This window comes from Spodoptera frugiperda, chromosome 20 (assembly GCF_023101765.2).
Source record: "Spodoptera frugiperda isolate SF20-4 chromosome 20, AGI-APGP_CSIRO_Sfru_2.0, whole genome shotgun sequence".
Classification (NCBI taxonomy): domain Eukaryota; kingdom Metazoa; phylum Arthropoda; class Insecta; order Lepidoptera; family Noctuidae; genus Spodoptera; species Spodoptera frugiperda.
Window position 1 is genome coordinate 9,786,857 of NC_064231.1, and position 21,302 is coordinate 9,808,158.

Consider the following 21,302-nt stretch of genomic DNA (forward strand, 5'->3'; position numbering starts at 1 on the left):
CTACCAAATCTGTACGAGGATTATACTTCCCCGGTCGAGTCCGTCCATTCAGGTTGTGTCATAAAGTCTTTAATTACAGTTAGGCTCTAACACCAATAACTCCTCTAAGCAATATGTTGCTTGAGGTAGATTGTCAAGAAAATTAAAGTAGGAACCGTAACCGTACCTAATTTATAATTCATAGAAATTAATGTGATTATATCGATTACATACCTAGTAACCTAACTAGTAGGTTTTTTATCGATATCATTAATTGTGTGATTTAATTTAATGCCCATAGTTACCTACGTCTGATTTCATTACCGCTTATTTTCTTATTGTGATACGTGATAACATAATAGGTAGGGAGGTAGTAGGTACAGTTGCCAGCAGATCAAGCTACTCATTCCTGTCAAATTTCTTTATTCGATTTTCAAATCTATTGTTATAATGATTATAAAGTCGAAAATCCAATGAATAGTCACTTATTGGCTGTACGCATACATAGTAGGTACATCTAGTATCTACGTATGTACTTATATGCACTTTCTTTTACCTCTTCGGTTACGTAAATCTTACAAGCAGTTTGTGCAAGACTACTGTTGACAAGTGGCTTTTGCTGGAAAGGTCGCAATCGTAACTTAAGACTTACCTAAGTTTTATTGACATTTAGGTAGGTATCTACTCATCCGATAGATGTACCTGCTTATTGCTTACTAAAACAAAGATTTGATAAAAAAGCTAGGTTCCTTGTGTAATCTGAAAAGTGTAGGTAAATATTAGCAGTCTCCAATTAGATTCAAATCTAAATCTTATTGGATGAAGTGAGGATAGATGACAAACAAGCGATACCCTTAAGTTCTAATGTGGATAATAAGTAACCCTAATAGGAACCCGCCAACACCCGAGAAGTTACGAATGCATAGCCAGTCTTGAAGAGAGGAAGTTATAAATGAAAGAGAATCCCAATTGTTTGTTTACATAACCTAATAAGTTCCTAATGTAAACAAATTCGTAAGGACCAACCTAGGTACTTATGTTCCTCATTATATTATATAGGTAGGTTCTTATAGTAAGTAAAATGTAGGTATAGGTAAGTAGGTATTATACTAACCTATCTTATCCTTGACTGTTCATTGAACTTTGTGTCATGTGCTTACTCACGAATATGCTTGAATTCCGGTAACTAGGTAGGTAGGTATATGTGTATAATATCTTAACTTGTCCTGTCATCCGCAATATCATGCCCACATGTGTAGGTATTTACAGTATTTGCTATTTTAGGTTGATAGTTCAACCTCGCACCTTCTTTCAATAGACTAAAAATAAATTCCGTTATCTGTGGTCCGAAACAATTTAAATGTCCCATCACGCTACAGATCAGCCTACGCAAATGTAACACAGGTCCATTAAAAGTGTCCTAATTCCAAGAATCACCAAGCAATAAACTCCGTTCAAGGCTACGTGAGCAATTTACTTCACAGTAGAACAGTAGGTATGTGAATCTCAAATTTATTTAAATTTATAAAAATTAAAAGCAAAACTTGTGTTGGTAAGTCGTCAAACGTCACTTCGTTTAATTGGTTCGGCTCTTCAAACCAGTCTTCAATTATTCACGAGTGAGTGAGATGAAACATCTCGGGATGCTCCTGTGGTGACGTCATCCGACCAATAGACAGACGAATCTAATGAATAAACTAACCATACGCACAATGTAATAAAAAAAAACATAAAAGCCAACCTCGGAGGACCACAAACAGTTCTCGCGAGACGCATACCAAAACTTAACGATGTTTTTTATGAAACACCTCTACATCGTACACTGCACGTGTGTGGTGCACTGGTTTCGTAAAATGCCGGTCAGACGTATAAATTAAAATTGAAAAGCAGCAAGTACTTATCCAGCTTAGGTACAAGAAGCAAATAAAAATAGTAACTACTTGTTTTGCAGCCAACTAAAGTTGCGGATATTGCGTTTGAGTACCTAGAACTACCAGTTCGCATAGCAGTGCGAAAACTACTCACCTTTGTAAAGAAGTTCTGTGCGCGCGCAGGTAAAACACCGAAATCCCACAGGTGAACGTTATCCTTGATTTTAAATTTTGAACTAAGATTCGGAACGGTCAACCGGCTTTTGGACAGCGAGCCCCCGTATACACTTGTTCGTGCGTTTCTGTTAAGCGACGCACCACGACAAAACTACAGCACTGTTACAGTTTGTTTATAAAATTATGAAGAACTTATTAATAATTTCGAAGGCTCGGACTGCGCATGCCCGTGCAACACGCGCCTCTTTCGAATAGGTAAGGTTATGTTTAAGTTGTAAGCACTTCCTGTCGGCTTCACTTCACCGGTACACGCACTTCACACTAGTTTCCCAGAAGATTCTTATTGGAACAAATCCGTGCGAACTTTTTTCCGATAACGCGTACACACCAATCACTATCGGAGCACTTAAAAAGTTATTCCCACGAGAAATATCTATTAGTATTACCAGAAACCGACACTGTTGCACCAATTTGACGATCAGCCGGCTCTACCTGCAGCAAATGAAGGACGTGTACGTATAATAAACACTTAAAAACTCCGGAACCGGTAATAATTTGATTCCGCACGTGAACGTGACACTGTCAAAATAAAAATTTTGTAAACACGGTAACACCAGTAACTCACTCATTTACAGCGAAACATCCCATGTTTATGACACGGTGAGGTCCGAGTGACAAATAAACGAATAGAAAAGAAAATAAACGAAGAATACTAAAGTCGTCGACTGTAAAGCCGAGCGTCCGACACTCCTGCTGAGCGCTGTACTAAACGCGAGAGGCCGCGCGACCCGCCCCGCCCCGCGGCCCGCGCGCGTCTCTCCCGCGCCCTGCGACCCGCGCTACTACACCGTATGAAAATAAAGTAACGTTGAAAAAATCACAAGTGCACAAGGAAGAGCAAAGAGCATAGTTCATCCCTCAGAGGTAGTGCAAGTTGTAGAGGATTGTTTGTTTGTTTGGCAGTAGTACGAGCGGCGAGCGGCGGCGGCGCGCGGGGCGGGCCGGCGGAAGGCATTCAATTAATCTGACAACACGTGCGTGATGCACCCTCCCGCACTCGCCTCAGGTTATCATACGACTCATTGACTGGCGCCGCTGCTCCTATTTTCGCTAATTTTTCACAACTTTCCCGAATAAAATTTATTAGCTTTGCGAATTCTTGGGTAAAGTTGAATGGACGTCGCGTCGGTAGGTACTGTAGTAGGTATCTACTTAGGCTGGTCCTTAGGTTTAACTTGAGAACCGTTATCAATGGAATGGAAAGTGCAGGAATGCCGTTACGGTCCTTATGTGGATATTGTCTGCTATCCAGTGAGCGTATTATTGAATAACATTACGTAGGTACTTAAGTAGGTATTAGTTTCTCAATTTATTTTTTAGATAGGTAGATAAGTAGGTACCTAATAAACCCACCTACCTATTTTTACTAATGTACTTACTGGACATACTCTAGTATAACTATCAGTACCTATTAGTTTAAAGCAAAATACTTAATCAAATAGGTAAGTAGGTAGGTACGGTACTTGAACGAATTAGCTTAAAACAGTAATCAGTAAGTCACCTAACAGAGCCTACAAATAGGTTGACCTATTTCACATAAACAATTCAACTCAGGCTCGATTGACATGTGATCCAATAAGTACCTAAATTATGTAGGTTTCATACCTAGGTATGCAGGTACATCTCAGTACCCACTGGTAAAAGAATTCGGAATTCCAGCGAACCTGTAGGTGCCTACTAACTACTTACTTAGGTGCAAAAATATTTTCATTTATTTTGAGTTCGATTCCCGTGTCGAAGTAATTCTTTCGAAAACTAATCACCAATAAATAGCAGGAAGTAAAGACAAAATGTGGCAACAGTTTAACATCACTGTGAAGTTTCATTCATCTATAATTGGTACTTTACTTAGACCTAAACATTTTGTACATGTTTTTAGGTAGGTACTAAACACCATAAAAAGAAATGTCCACAATTGTCATGTTATCGGCGCTCAATGTACCTATGTACTTATCTTGCCATATCTTTACTATCTTCTCAAACGTTCGTCTCAGTTGTCTGAAACAATTCCCACTGTGCAGTTTCATAACAGAAGTACAACTTAACACTTGTTAATGTGACTAAAGTGCACCGACTATGGGTGTTCTTATAAGACCATTGTTGGAATCGTGGAAGGTTCACATTTGATTGTTAGTTTTTTTGACTGTAAAGTATATGTAATTCCTGTCTCGAATACGATTCCTGTGTCGGATCACATATTTGAGGGACAGGGACGCCTACCTCTATCCCTAAAATATGGGATTCTTAACATATGGTCAAAAATGAACGTAACAATTTACCTGTAGCTACCGCTTCGAGGAATATAAAGGGATGACGTTATACTTAATTATTTTTGTAATAAGTACCCAGAGGTGCCACTATAAAATACAAAACCGATTTAAAATTGTTTGTTTTAAACCACTTCACTCACAGACAGCTTCTGTGTACGTGCGTAATAAAATTACTCTTAATTGAATCACCGAACAAAAGCAATTTATCGGGAATTGTATCCCGTATCCGCCATACGGGCCACTCGACTGAATTAAGGGCATAAACTTGTGTTATCCCACCAACTAATATTATTAATGCGAAAGTTTTTATTACGGGATAGAGCGGCAAATGATAGTACACCTGATGACAATCGGCGCAACCTATGGACACCCGCATCACCAGAGGAGTTACAAGTGCATTGCTGACCTGTTGAGGGGAATTAGGCCTTCGGTAACCTCAGTCACACACGCTAAAGTTGTGTCATGTGAGGCCGTGGCATCACTCTTGTCGAGCCGATCTATCTGTGTCGAAGCTGAGCTCTCCCATCTGAAAGTTTGTTTATTACCTCTTCACGCTTTCTCTTCTTACATACTTAGATATAATTAGGTGCATTAAGAAGGACGTAAACTAAACTAATTCACGCAAGTAAATTCGCTGGTAAAAGCAAGCAAACTATAAGAGAATGAAAATGAGACAACAAGAACTATCTCTATCAGTTATCTCCCCTTCACCTAGTATTTGACAGACACTTGACTGATACGGTTAAATTATTCATACAAATATAATGAAGAGGCGAGTTCTATTTGTTAAGGGTTCCCACGCAAATGGATTATGAGATTGATATGGAACCTTTGTTATCTATAACGATCTACAACTTACGTAGTCATAGACTATATGTATATCTATATAGAATACCTTCATAAACGTAAAATAGTTAAGTTTTACATAATTGCGATGATAGGGAATAGTTCTGTCATACAGTGGGAACTAAATGTCTTCTAAATTCGTAATATTTTTACTCTTGTAGAGCTACGTAAAAACATTGAAGATCGAAGTGCTACTTCAATGTTAAATGAGAATCAACAAGTTGTCATATAAGATGCTGAATTCATTTCAAACACCCTATAGCATTGATCGAAACACAACAACAGACTACACATATTACCTCTATCCACTTGAAGTAGAAAATGTAAACAACGAAGCAGCAGACCCCGTGAAAAACAAAGGATTTTAAATAAATTGTAAAGTCAAAACGTTGAAGACAGGGATCAAAATTGAGAAACAAATGATGGAATTGTTGAACAAACTCCACAGACCCAGGGGTCACGGTCACGGTCAATAGTCATGAATATCCTATCAGGCACACGTACGTAAACAGAAAACTTTTTAACCAAGTTTTCACTTCGAAATTCTTTTACTTGAACCTTTGTGCCATTGTTTGGAGAGCAGCCGTTCTTATAATAAGTAGGTACTTCGTATTAGGCCAAAATTTTTTGGTCTTGCGGTTTTATATGTATTCAACTTAGTATGGTGGTGAATCGAATTTGTACTGAGGTGATCCGACAGAGAACTAAAGTTACCGACGTAGCTCAAAGGATCAGCAAGCTGAAATGGCAGTGGTCACATTTGTCGAAGAACCGATGGCCGTTGGGGTAAACGTGTTCTAGAGTGGAGACCGCGTCTAGCCAAACGTGGTGTAGGGCGCCATCCAGTTAGGTGGAGTGATGATATGCAGTGGTTGGATGCGTAGAGCCGTAGGTCGAGCTCAGTAGCGTGCCATTGGAGAGGCCTATGTGCAGCAGTGGACGAGAACAGGCTTATGATGATGACGATGATGGTGATGAAGTATTTTTATTTTTTGTAAGGCACAGGAATCTAGATAGTAAAAATTAAGGACATAACACATATTCATCATAGAAGTAGCTCAAGTGGCTCTATGCAAGGATGAAAAGTGTGGTCATATATCTACAGGAAGATGTCATTCAAAAGATAAAGCCTAATCCCTAGTTAACGTTGATAGTCACGACTTTGTTGAAACTGAAATTAATGTTCTATGCTTCAGAAACTGTCACCTAGTCCATAAAAAAAGTAATCGATATTTTTCCTAGAAACAATTACAACGAACCTTGGCAACACATTGCAATAAATCAATGCGAACTTGTACTACTGGTTCTCACCTGTTCTACGTACATCACCTACATAAGTTTATCGCGATCGATAACGTCAAAATAGTTGGGTGCCGAAGAATTTTAATCTCGCAAGATCGACTTACATCATCGTGTATGGCCCGATCTTAAGACTTTAAGCTTTTTACTACAGAGTAGGTACTTTACTACGTGTCATGGCTATTTGGAAGTACTTTGGCATCTTTGATACTTATCAAAAGTACTTTAAATACTATGACGGTCTAGAACACTATGACGTTATTTGACAGCCAAGCATGTGTTAGGTTTGATTCTTGAGTCAAGCAAAGTATTTATTAGAGAGTATTTAGATAGTTTTAGATATAACATAGAGACGGGAGTAGCGTGGATTGCCTGACAATAAATATGCCCTTTTTATAAAATGTTTAACTTACCTATCTTTTGGTTTCTTATAGCGCTCTGCTTACCGCCCCTTCGTCGTATAATACAGGCAAACTTTTATTATGTAAATGTGAATTTACTTAAAATTCATGACAACATTTTTTCCTCGTCATTGGCTTGTAATTACGAAACCAACATTTATCTTACGATAAAATCTAAAAACGGATCTGAGTGTCGATTACCGCCATGTTCACACCTAAATAAACTAATAAAAAAAATATAAACAGCATTAAAACTGCTAAAATTATGTTTTACGGTTAAAATGACTCGCTACATTGCTGGGCAGTATGAAAATGCTTAATTTAAAATAGGTAACAAGTAACTATTAATTACCTAGGTATGTAATTTGACTGTACTCGCTGAAAAGCTACCTTTTCAGTGGTTAGGCTGCGGCGCAACGTGTAACGGGGCTCTCACATACAATAATTTGCTTATGTGATTAACAAATTGTAGTTCCGGGTCTGGGTGTGAATTGAAATTGACATCAAATAATCAAATTATGTTCTGATTGTGTATTCGCAATGCATCCACGACACATGAAAAAATCTTTTTGTCGAACAAATTCTTTTGGAACTAGATGTTAATTTTAACCTATTAAATTAAATGATTTTCTTATTTCATACAATTTCATTTATCCCATTTTTTAATGTTTATTGCACCTCCACGCCTCCGATCGTTCAAGGATCGAATCGCCCCATCCATAAACGACTGAAGCGAAAACTATAAATTAATCGACAGAGATAGAGATATGAAAATAATATTACAATAAAAAATAAATGCCCTAGATATGGCACGAAGGATAAAGACCCAGTTATAAATAGAAAAATGGAATTGTTAATAATAACTTACTATAAAAATACTTGAATAACTTAATAATAAATTAAGTACTAACTGACACTCGATTACTAGATCCTTAACGATCAATATTAAATAGCAATAATTACAGACTCATTTTATTTATAATTATATCGTCCTGGCAACTTGTCGATGGTTGCAAGAAATATCGATAAACTTATTATAGGTACGTACTACGTACAGTCAGGCAAGTTATTTGGTATACAGGCAAGAAAATATGGATAATGACGGGGTATGAAAATGAAAAATCTATTTAGTGCGTCAGCTAGGTAATGAAAAAATATTATATAAAATACTTAAACAAAACGCTGATAGTTTAGGAGTGGGAAAAATATGTAATTTCTTCGTATAAAATATACCTACCTAAGTGACGTCACCTGATATATCTTCGAAAATACTAGTTTCCGTAAGAAAATAAAAAAATATGAGTCAAATATTTTAAAATAATTTACAAGCCGGACATTAAAATAATAACTAGTCATCTACACTATTGATTTAGTAAAGAGACTAATATGTGTATAACAATAATAATATGTGTATAACATCTTTAATAAGCCAATCAATCTTCGTTACATATGTAAATCGTACGATTTAGTTAAACAATAGCTACTCTGTCTCTGAACTGAATCAATCTTTATTTTTCCACCTGCATCCTAAATAAGTTGGCTGACTGTACATCGAAACTTGTTCATAAAGCATCGATATTAAAAAAAAACAAATTAAAACTTGACCTTGGCTTTATGACTGAAGCGCCATTCCGATATCTGATCTGATGGAATATAACAAAAATACAATTTTAATGTGAGTATTTTAAATTATAATAAATGGCGATCAATTTTGTGATTAAGTTAAGCATTAATCTCTCTTTCTTTAATTCATATAAAAACTGACTTTTGCCCGCGGCTTCACCCGTGATATCAGGATAAAAGTAGCTTATGTGTTATTTTTATTCCAGGCCATAATTAATCTACACAGGTATCTCTGTACCTTTCCTTCAGATTCCTTTAGCTTTCCAGCTCTTTTTATGAACTAATATCAATAACAAAATATGACTGTCATTAGCTCTAGCTAGTGCTTGGTCTAGTCTACTAGCCTACTGGACCTAAGGGTCGGGTAGAGTTCCTTGGAGTTATTTATTTTTTTGCTCTACTTAATAAAACTAACTCGTTGGTCGAATGGTCGCAAGGGCCACTACCCGACAAAGGGTTTCGGGTTCGTTTTACGGGTCGCGTAAAGTATAGCTGGGTTTTTTTTACATGGAACTTATAACACAAATGGTAAAAGTGGGTGTACATTGTATAGCATAATAATATGGTATTTCGTACCATAATGTACACCTCGGCCTACCCCTTCCGGGATAAAAGACTTTTAATCATTATTCTAATCTTAGAATGATTTATTTCACATCAACTACTAGTAATGTTAGTTGTAACGTTTGTTTTACCACCAACATCAAGTAACTACTTGTATACTTAAAGTATCTTGTGTTAACGATTCGGAAGCTTTACTTCTAATCTAACCGCAGTACAGTTTACCCCAAAACAGTAATAAAACACGTCTTAGATACACTTTGGGGGAAGTACGAGTACTCATCTAGTATCTACTAGTAATAGTACCTACTTACTACTTACTCAAGTAAGAAGATATAGAAGCCAGTATTAGAAAACTATTGAGTTTATTACTATTTTTTTATGAAACACGCTGGTAATCGAGCAAACGTGTTACCTGATGGTCACCGCCGCCGCCATTGGACACCTGAAACAAGATAGTGCGTTGCCGGCTTTTTAGTTAGGAATTTAAGGGTTGTTGTTCGGGAATCGATGGGGAAGATTGGGAAGGGGAGAATTGGGCCTCTGGTACCTCACTCACACAACGAAACACAACGCAAGCGTTGTTCCACGTCGGTTTTCTGTGAGGCCGTAGTATCACTCCGGTCGAGCCGGCCCATTCGTGCCGAAGCATGGCTCTCCCACGCTTAAAACGAATATTTTAACTTGAAATTAATAACTTGGTGTTAAAATATAAGTTATTTATTAATTTTATTGACCTGTACCAAGTTACGTTTAAAGTAATCGAAACGAGAGCGCGTTCGACGCTCTGATTGGTTGATTTATTCGAGCCGGCCAATCAGAACGCCGAACGTATTCTCGTTTCGATTACTTTAAACGTAAAACAAACTTATACTACTGAACGTTGCATGTACTTAGTTGGTTTTTCCTTCCGTCTAATGTAATAGAATGAGAATTATAAACAAATGGTTATTTTCTCACAATGTTCGATAATGGGGATTGTATTGATTGCTTATTTTATAAACTGTTATGAGGAACACTTAACGATATGTACGATATTATAGTAATGTAAAGCAAAAGAACAGTATTATTATTTTAACTAGCCGCCGCGACTTGGACACCTGAAACGGCAGAGGCGTAACCACAAGTGCGTTGCCGGCTTTTTGGGAGTTAGGAATTTAAGGCTCTTGTTGTTCGGGAATCGGGGATGGGGAAGATTGGGAACGGGGAGAATTGGTCCTCAGGTAACCTCACTCACACAACTACACGCAACGAAAGCGTTGTTTCACGTCGGTTTTCTGTGAGGCCGTGGTATCACTCCGGTCGAGCCGGCCCATTCGTGCCGAGGCATGGATCTCCCACACTTAAAACGAATATTTTAACTTGAAATTAATAACTTGATGTTAAATATAAGTTATTTATTAATTGCATTTACCTGTACCAAGTTACGTTTAAAGTAATCGAAACGAGTGCGCGATCGATGCTTATGATTGGTTGATTTATTCTACCCGGCCAATCAGATTTTTTTCGCCGAACTATTTATTCTTTTTTCGATTACTAACATAAACGTAAAACAAACTAAATAATACTAAGGGTACTGATGTCGTTGCATGTCTGTACCTTGCAGTTGGATTTTTAAGCATAGAATGTTCGACGTGTCTAATGTAATAGAATGATAATTATAAACAAATGGTTATTTTCTCACAATGTTCGATAATGGGGATTGTATTGATTATTTGTTTTATAATTGTTTTTGAGGAACATTACGATATGTACGATATTATAGTAATGTAAAGCATTTTTATTTTCAATGTACAGACAGCACTTTTCTACGATTTTATTATATGTATAGATATAGATTGGGGGCAAAAACAATTCAATAGGTACTAAGGATGCATTATCAAAGGTAATAACTGAGTAACGTAGTTCGTTAAATCAAAGCCTCTCTCATACCGATAATAAATAATAATTAAAAATGTCTTAAAATTTTCAAATAATAATAAACGAAATGTTCCATTTATAAATCTTTTATGGAAATGTCAGATACTTCGCCTGCTTTTATCGTGAACTGTACAAGCATAATGCATTAAGTCGGATAATTACTCGTTCGGATAATTATTAAACTCACGCAACGATACATAGATAGATAGATACCCTTTTTCATAAAACAATAACATTATAAACGATGTCTCTGGAATTCTAATGTCTCTTTAATAATTCTCTATATGTATTTTTTGTGATAAAAATACACATACCTATTATACTTTTACTTCCTTTGTCTTAAATCTAAATGCAAACATTATTTTTCTCTGAAATATATTAACTTGCTTTTACCTTATGATGTAATGTGAAGAAAAAATATTTCTCCAACCATTTATGTTTTGTTTATTTTCCTCTCTATTTAGCGGAGATAATGTGCCAGGCTTTAACAGCTATGAGGAGTGTTGCCCAAATTCAGTCTTGGTCTTAGTCTTGGTCTTGTTCTTGCGTTTTTGCAAGACCAAGACCAAGAACAAGACCGCGTATATTTAGCAAGACCAAGACCAAGACTGATCGTGCAAGACTTGAGCAAGAACAAGACATAGCCTGCAAGACTCTTGCGTCTTGCAGCTAGGACTTCGCGCTATTTCACTGAGTAGTTAGGTGTAACAGTTCGATGTATAGGTAGGTACGCTTAGGAATTCTATGAGACGCAAAAAACTGTATCAAATGAAAAACTGGACCTATGCGCATTACGACTAATACTATAAACATAGCGAATAAAAAAATATCTATTAAAATCAAACTGAGTGCATGCATAGTTATGTTTTAATATCGGCACTTTGATAATGCGGCATCAAAGTTTTTGTACTTACTTCTCAAAGAAATTTGCCGCTTTTCGGAAGTACATGGTTATGGCACACACGCCGGCGGCTTCTTTTGAAATCTAAAACAATCGTTGCCGCCACGCCGAAATCATAACATTTGACACTATTTGATTGCCGCCATAGGGCGTAGGTATACTCATACAAAATAATTTCGAATTTTAAGAGTACCTACAGGTGTTCCAAAGAATAAATAAGTTTCAGAGTGCTTAGAATGAAAATGAATACATTATACTGATCACGCAAGTAGTATTATGATTAGGATAAAATGGTAAGGATAGGTAGTAGATGTCATATTAATTCATTCTAGTAAGTATATATTATAATATTGATTACTTATATGGTTTTTTTACATGTTTTAGCAAATGTAAGCTTATAAATCATAAATGTTTATTAAGAAACAGTTACTTCCATGGAAAACGACATATAGGTCAGTTGATTTTTCGAATTTCTTATCAAATCTTCAGTTATTTATTAATCTGCTTGATCTTTACAATGGCTATGTTAACGTTTTTCTAAGATTTAAAGTAAACTTTAATAAATAGTAATAGACTAATAGGTAATTGCAAGACTTGCAAGACTTTGCTGCAAGACCAAGACCAAGACCAAGACTGGGAGCGCAAGACCAAGACCAAGACCAAGACCAGGCGTATTGGCGCAAGACCAAGACCAAGACTGGCTAAGTCTCGTCTTGTTCTTGCAGCAACACTAGCTATGAGGTGACGAAAGAATCCTCACAAACTTCTAGAAATTTACAACAACAAATGATTATCTCTCTACCAACTTGTATTGAATCTCCTGCACATCATGCCAGTGCATGCTATCAGACTTATCACAGTACAACACAAAGCCTTTATATCAGCCTCATCATGGCACACAGACGCTGTTTGGTCCCAACTTCGCGTTTCAAAAGGTTTATAGTACCAACATTATAAGCTCGCGTTTTCATCACAAACTATTTCTATGTTTTATGCGAGTGAGCCTCATAAACAAAGATATTTAAACTGTTTCTCTAATAAAACAGCGCGAGTATTAAACGCGAACGACTTTTATCTGTTCCTGCACTAATTTATTAATGCGTTCTGAAATTAATAGGGCAACACAGCTCAAAGCTAATCTGTGACGGCGCCATTTTGTTTATAAACGTCAAAATAGCGCGGGAATTTTAGAACGAAATGAGGTCGGTTAAAAATTATATAGGTCATTCATAGTTATTGATACTCAGAGTCTATATCATATACTATATGTCGCATATGAATAACTGGAAACTGGAAGTCGTTCCTTCGAAGTCAAGTGCCTAAATACGATAGCATTGGAACATGTTTGACGGAAACAACATACAACAAAATCGAAAATAAGAAAAGCTTGTCTACATCAGTCATGATAAAGCTAGTTCAAATACATACTGCCTTTATATTTGATACAGAAACTATCTTTCAAAAGGACATCAAGATATGGGAGCCCCAAAAAAACTTATTTTGAAAGAACCTTTTATCAAAATCAACCCTTTTACCAAAACTCTGTACGATAAGCATAGAAAGAGTCTACAAAGCCCATTCAATCTTTTTGACTATCGAATAACTACAAGGAGTTAGCACATTTCCAAAAGAAATGACGTAAGTATTATTTTTATTTAATTCTTAATTCGCCTGTTATGCTCCTATTGGCTTGGCAGAGCTATATGCACCCATTTATTAATTTCAAAGTTACTTTTTAACACTTTTTAAAATCTATTACATTTTACAGGTGTCTGCTAATTGCTTACTTATCAGATGATATCGATCACGATGGCCAGTCTATCTATCTAACTAGACTAGCCCACTACGCAGGAGATATTATAGTGCATAAACACAGATGCACTCTCTGTTCCCTCACTCTCTAAACCCGATGGGACGGTAGACCGACACGACCGGAGAGAGGTCAGGCGCAGGACCAACGGCTTTACGTGCTTTCCGAGACACGGGGGTGAAACACCATCGAACTTCCTGACTCCGGGCTAACAATGGCAATTTTCAAAATCAAAAACAAAATTTTACTCAGAAAATGCCATTATCACTTTATGGCCGGTGCCGGAATCGAACCCACGACAAGTTGCTTAACAGCCGGTCACTGCACCAACCGTGGAGTAGCAATCTCATATACAATCATCGTGAATTTCATAATCGAAAATCTCAATAACACCATACCATCCTCTAAGTCTAAACCAACCTTAGATAATTACCATGTTGCAATTATGGTTGTGGCCCTATGGCCGAGGAAACCACACATCTCATTGAATATGCAAAAATTGCTTAAGAAGATGAATTAGTGTTACGAAAACAAAGTTTAATTTACACAGTCATGTTATTTGTTGATGGTGTTTACCAATCGTAAAATGAAGATTCTCGTCTCGTGTTTAACTTGAAGTAATAAAACTCCAGGTATATCTATTTATTTATTAGTTTCAAACGTATACATGTATGACTTAAGTATGTAAAATACTTAACATCTTTCAATTCAATTTCGTTATTGTGGATTATTGATAGGTATTGAATAATTTAAGAATTGTCTAAAATGTTTGTTTTAGGTATAAAACTGTTTCATTTATACTAGGGCAATATTAATGATTGACTAACTTCATTTTACTTGACAACTTGACGTAGGTACCTATACGAATTCTTTTACATAACGCTATAACATCCTCTAGTATCAATAGTCCTTCACTATCAAAATTGTGTTTATATCTATATCTATAAGTACGTATATGTGCACATATCGATACGAAACACTTCTCGTTAGGAGACATCTTTCTCAAGTGTCCAGCAATTTGATATCGAGTGTAACATGACATTGAGATCCCAAATTGGCACTTTTGAACGCAATAAAAACGTCCCGAGATGTAGGACATTATTTATGTAGCTATTCCGAAGATAAATCCAAGGAACACTTAACCAACAAATCATTTTAATGAAGATAAATTATAAACTGAACATAAATCGTTGTTTCCCAAAAAAACATTACGAAAGAGTTGCGTGTGTTTGTAAACAAAAACCAGCGTCTCTCTCACACACATACTATAAATTATTCAAAATTGTGACACCAATAACATTCAATTACTAGTGGAGTCAACAATATTAATATCTGCTCACCGCTCCCCATAACTTGGAACACGAAGCCATAACTTGATATGTGTGCGCGCCTTCACTTCAAACTCTTGAACAATCTTGAGAACGCACGAGTGTTAGAACCTATAAATTATTTAGGTAAGGTAGTTTAAGTTTTAGCGGGTTTACACATCAATAAATAATCCCCGCGTAGGTGCTTACATACCAGCCAAACTTAATTTATACCCCCCTCCGGCACATGACACCTGTAAGTCAGCACAATAACAAGTTACGATCCCCCGAGATCAAATTCGTCACTCGTAAAATTGTTCCCACTTTCAAACTATGTGTCCCGTGAAACTTTAAACACCTCGACAAAAGTGATTGGACTTTATCTACGATGACAATATTGGCCAAATTAATGAAGCGATGCATTCGAATGCAACTGCATCAGCGAGTAGTGAAATCAGAGCGGGGTATTCATTACGCAATATTTTCCCCGCCCTAGAGAATCGCGATGAAGCGTATATAGAGGGAAAAAACGGCGAACTTCGTTTCACAAACAAAGCGCGCGCCTGAAAGGGGCCTGTGAAAAAACATTTTCATTGTGTCTGCGAGTCGCTCGATTTTTAATCTTCCTCGCGTCCCTCTGTAAGTTTATTGTGGGCTTTGCGAATCAGTTGGCGACCGTCACCAGGACCCACGTTTGTCATCGACTACTGACTCACCCACTTGACTAACTTACTCACGAGCGAAGTAACCCATTTGGAAACTATAGAGAGATTTCGAAGTGTTAACAACAGTCTCCTCGGCACAAACTTACTAAACTTTAACAAATTCAATGAATTCAATAAAATTATTCAGAGATAGGTGCGTAATAAATCATTTCGTAACTCAAAAACATAATATTAAATGGCAAAGTTTAAAATTGAAATCTGTCAACAAAAGTTGAATTTATTATGAACATTTAAATTTTATTGTTATAGGAGGAGTGACGATAAAAACTGTATAGTGGTTCACCGACTGACACGTTTTGTTGACCCTCGATTTTAATTGCACCACTAGAACACGCTATAGGTAAAAAATGTGTTATTGACAATCGAGAGGTGTGATTTTACATTGAACACAAAATGTGCGAATGTGCATCGAAATTTAGAAGGATTTATGATTTATTTACTTTCTTACGTCACTTCCAAATACAGTCGGATGATTAAATTAAGCACACTAGTCAAGGATTTCATATAGTATTTTTGTAACAACAATCGTAGGCACAGTAGGCGAAGTCGCCGCGTCTGCGCACGCTGCTCATGAGGAAGAGTCCCCATGTGACTTGAAACTGGTAGAGCTTTTCTCATTCTCATTTTACGTGTATAACTAAATCGGTATTTTAAATTATATTACACAGTGTTTATCTTATTGTAAGGTCAATTAATCAATGTTTAAATCAATATTGCAGCAATTCTTTACATTCATCCACTTTATTAAAAGGACAAAGTAGTCCACAGAATCCCTCGTAATAAATGGCCTAACTATTTAACACCAATTCGTACTTCTTAAGGGTAACAACCAGCCCACTCAGATCTTTGTCGGCCTGAAGTGCTCTTGTGTTATGACATTCGTGGTCATTGTGGGAGGGTTCTTTCTTAGCTGGTCGTGACATGTGTGAATGGCGAGGATCTATACGATGGCGGCCATGTTTTATTCATGCCGTTGAAGACGATGTTCTGACGGGAACACGGATCCTAGATACAGTCATGCATTGATCAGTATTGTTGCGAATTGTTTGGACACACAATACATATTGTGGCTTCCAACGAGTTAGATATCAAACTAACATTCTACATTGTTTGTTTGTATCATTTATAGAAAATTCTATTGGAAAATACGGAATAACTGGCGACACGTAAGTTACGAATACGATTGTTTCGAAAACATTAGAACATCCTACAAATAGTCAAATGAATTCCGTGCTGCCTTCTTAAGATTACTTTTCGATTGGAGTATTGTCAGATATTCCAATTTCTCAAGTTTGGTTACAAAAAGTTACTATGAAAATTAAACTGGACCAACCCAAAAAAATACCCAATAATTTAGGTACAAAATAACTCAAGCAAATCTGTTCAATCATACGTTACCAGCACCCACCCTCAAAACAACCCGGTATCATCGGTAAGCAGCTTTAAAAAGTTTAAAAGCAAGTCTCTACTTGCGACAAGCTCATCACAGGAATAAAGTAAAAATGTAAATTCAAGTAAGTATTCTTAGAAAACCATTTAACTTTTCACTCGCTTCACAATTAATAACCAGATTGCGTGCTATGCAATTTATTTAAAAACGGGTCAAGAAAAGTGACATTAGTGTTAGCGAAGTAATTTGTTATACTGCAACCACGAACACGCGGCGGTTTGTTTATTCTGTTTAGAGCATACTCTATGACTTGAGAATTGACTAGGTTAGGCATTAGTATTAGGCATAGGTAAATTGTATTAAAACAACCTATGTAATATTAACTCGAAACCCAAACGCGATAACGCAATCTTATTAATATTATGAATGCGAATGGTTTGTGTGTATGTTATTCAATCATATCAAAATCGCTGAAGGGATCGGGATGAAATTTGGAACAGGGGTAGATTATGATCTGGAGTCCCATGGGACCGCGGGTGAAAATAGTTTCCGATATGGTCGGTAACGTACTTGTGACGCCTCTAGTGTTGCGGGCAGGTACTGGTATGCTACTTAGGTTACGCGCAAACTATAATGCGGTCCATAGCTTTTATTATACCTATCTACCATTAAATAGTAGTTCAAAAACAATCGGGTCAAGTTGATAGGTTTTAATAGTCTTGTAACTTTTAACCAAAAAGTTAACGTCGCGCCATATAAGGAACAAGAAGTCACTATAGAAGGTAGACTATACTAGCCGGTAATAAAATATGAATGAGTAGTTTAATAATTCACAGCAGTATTAAAAAGTCGTAAATTACAATAACAAGATGGCGCTACCGATGAAAACGGATAACTTGTTTCGGTTTTCTTTATGTTGTCTTAAGGCAATTAATTGCCAAGAGCCAATACTAATTTTCTTGATAGGGATTTAAAATGATTATTGTTAAACACAGGATATTGTAAAAAGTAAATATCACTCCTATATCATGTTTGCCTTATGCTCTTACACATCTAAATCACCGAATTGATTTTGACGAATGGGGCCCTAGAGACGTTGTGTAGAGATGGTAAGAGGCTACATATTTTACAAAAATAAAATGTAAAGGGGAAAATAAGGGAGGGTGCGAGAAACGTCTACCTTGAGAGGTTCAAACAATTTGCTATATATAAGTCCGTGGTTCGAACTCAAACATTGTACTCTTAGTTGAACTTGCAGATCTATGAGACAGTGAGACTGATTCCCTCATTTCCAGTTTCCCTTCAAAACGAAGTAGCCAAGTGAAACACAAAACACAACAGTCTCCAATTCTTAGAACTAGTCCATCAAACCTATTACTGAAATTAAACCGCATAATAAAAACGTTTTAAGAAATAAATTTCGCCCAGTGCCACTTACGCTGGTTCAAGAATTATGAATAAAACATGGCGCACTCCTGGCCACGGCCGTGCTATCCGTCTCGTGTTGTGAACCTATCCATCTATTATACAGGGTGTTATTGTACTTCCTGCCTTATAGCACATCATTCTGTGGGTCCCGGAGGCCCATTGAACCAAGATTGAGCCTATTGTTAGTATTTTGGTTTATTGTTTCCTTAAGAACCTCGTCACAAAGGGCAAGGTGCCTAAAGTGACCCACTCACGAATGTATTTTTGTCGCCCACCTTAGACCTGTTTTTATTCACATGCCATCACGTCGCGTTAATTCATCCTATACTTAATATAGAATGTTGTTTGGAGAATCTTGCCAGTAACACACCTTTAGCTGGGCCTTGCATACTGATCTCGAAGTATATGCCTGATATAACTTGGCTTTTATTCTGTCTGAATGATGTACTAAATAATTCATTAGTGATTAAAATACCTTTACATTTTGTGTAGTGCGTACCCGACGTGTATTTGTATAGCTATTTATATTCGAAAACTTCTGAACTTTAATTCAATTCCGATGCCTATTGAACTGTAATTAGATGATTAAAAAGTTTCTTCTGACAAAAGTGCTCGAACATAGAAAGGTGCCCTCAACTTGAAATAACAAAATTGCTTCAAATTCTAAGGCCTACATTCTTTTCGACTTCGTAAGTAGCAATTCAAGCTAACGTTCTTTCAGAGTTCTTTGTATAGGCTGAGGATATAAAGGATGGGAGTCAGTACAGACTTGCCACATAATTGATGAAGGAGCAGCATGGCCTTACTAATGAGCGCAACACTAGCTGCTTTAAACAATGCGGATCTTGGCAATTAGCCGGGAAACACTAGAATTAAGAAAAGGGGGACTTTCGAGGTACATATGGCACACAACTGCACTCTATACCTAGGTACCCTAGCCGCCCATCTCGCTACTCGCGTCGAGTTTCTTTCTAGCTGTAATTACGTTCTCATTAATGCCGGGACGAGCGCAATTTGCGCGCTCAAATTGAGCCGAGGTATATTTGTAGCGTCTGATTTGTTAGAGCTTATTATTCGACAAGTCTGATGTGTAGTAGTGCAGATTGTGTAATGTAATTACTAATGATTAGGTACCTAAGTACCTGCATACAGTACATTAGTAATTAGTATACACTCAGAATAATTATATGATTTTTGGTTTGCAATTACAAAAAATGTTACGTTATAGTGTTCATAGATTTCAACTGTCATCATTTATGTCTAGATGGCAATTCGACCCAGATGCAGTCATTACACAGAACCATATAACCCCAAATTGATCAACTGAGACACACAATTTACGGTGGGTACTACTGACCTAGCCCAACATTTGCCTAAGCTTTGACATTACTAAGGGAACATTCAACAAACTTCCTCTTACTCAATTCCAGGTAAAAGTATGCACATAGGGATTGAAAACCCGAGTATCTATTTACGGTAAACACATCAGCATAGCTTGCAATCCAAATGAAACCACAGAGCCATTACAAATAAAATTACCACGAATACTGACCAGTTCACAAAAACCAGTTTAGCATGGTCTCGCTTTATGTGACCTTTCCGTACATTCAACAGTCAGTTTATACTGGTTATGTATAGCTTGATGTGTTACTGTGTACAAACGCACTCGTTGCCGTGTTCACTCAATTTAACCAAATAAAATATTTTCTTTTTAAAATTTCAATTGCATTTACTTTAATTGGAATCCGATAGTGCATGTGCCTTTTGGATAATCGAATGATTTTGGGGTTTTAAATAATGAAACTGAATCAAACCCGTGACGGGAGTTCTTGTTCAGTAGTTACTCTCTCGTCACTAAACTGACGAGGCAGTTGAAACCTATGTCAACAAAATCACGTGAAAGGTGCTATTAGTATAATTATTATTTAAGTACAAGATGGTATGTATGTGTGTATTTGAATAGATTGGTCAAACATTGACTAAAATCACTGACCATTATTAAAATCATATCTGAATAGTGAATAGTTACCTACTTACTGAATACTAACATGGCAACCATTTATTTAAACTAGCCAATTAAAGTATGAAAGTAAAGTTAAAGTGTTAGATAAATAAAATGGTTATTGAAAAGTAAGTATGGCGGCATTTGGCGAGCATTGAAGCGCGGGCGCAATCATCATGCATTGGCAAAACTTTCACATACGACAACGGTAGTTACGGTAGCGGGTGGCAAAGTGCGCGGTCAGAGTTTAACTATCTTGCTGCAAATATTAGAACTAGTTTTCAATATTTTATTGCTAAGTTCTATTCTAATGAGCAAACTTGCAAGCAAACATTTCCTTACTCTTATGCGCTTTGTGTTCGGGAATAATTTTAATTAGTAAGTATTGCTAAAAAACAACAACTTAAATTCGCATACATATAAAATGTACGTATGCATTGTGTCAATAAACATCCATAAAAAGAAAACAACCACAATTTTTAAACACACTCAAGTAAATTATCGTCCCACAAGCCGTAGCCACTTACTTGAATAACCACAGAACAAAACCCGACCGAGGAAATCAGTGAATCGTTCCCGTATTTCCATACTTTGTTTCGTAAAATATACAAAGAATTCTCTGTTTTCTGTTAACACTTTTATTTCTAAGTGTTGATTAATATTTATTGGAGTCGGGAGAGGCAATCCGCGCGGGACAAGGTAATTTACGACGCCAGCGCCGCCGTCCCACCG

General features: G+C 36.8%; 1 protein-coding gene across 3 annotated transcripts in view; it reads right to left on the minus strand.

The window, feature by feature from the left end:
* Positions 1 to 2,809, minus strand: part of LOC118282293 (polypyrimidine tract-binding protein 1) — a 382,932-nt gene extending 380,123 nt beyond the window's left edge. The window contains exons 1-2 of one of the 3 annotated variants that reach the window (XM_035603301.2): positions 2,653 to 2,809; positions 2,005 to 2,519 (exon numbers count right to left, since the gene is read on the minus strand). The gene's annotated coding sequence lies outside the window, so the exon portion shown is untranslated. Of the gene's footprint in view, positions 1 to 2,004 lie in introns of all 3 variants that reach the window. The other 2 variants (XM_035603307.2, XM_050701329.1) reach the window with 2 other exon arrangements.
* Between the last annotated feature and the right edge of the window lie 18,493 nt (positions 2,810 to 21,302).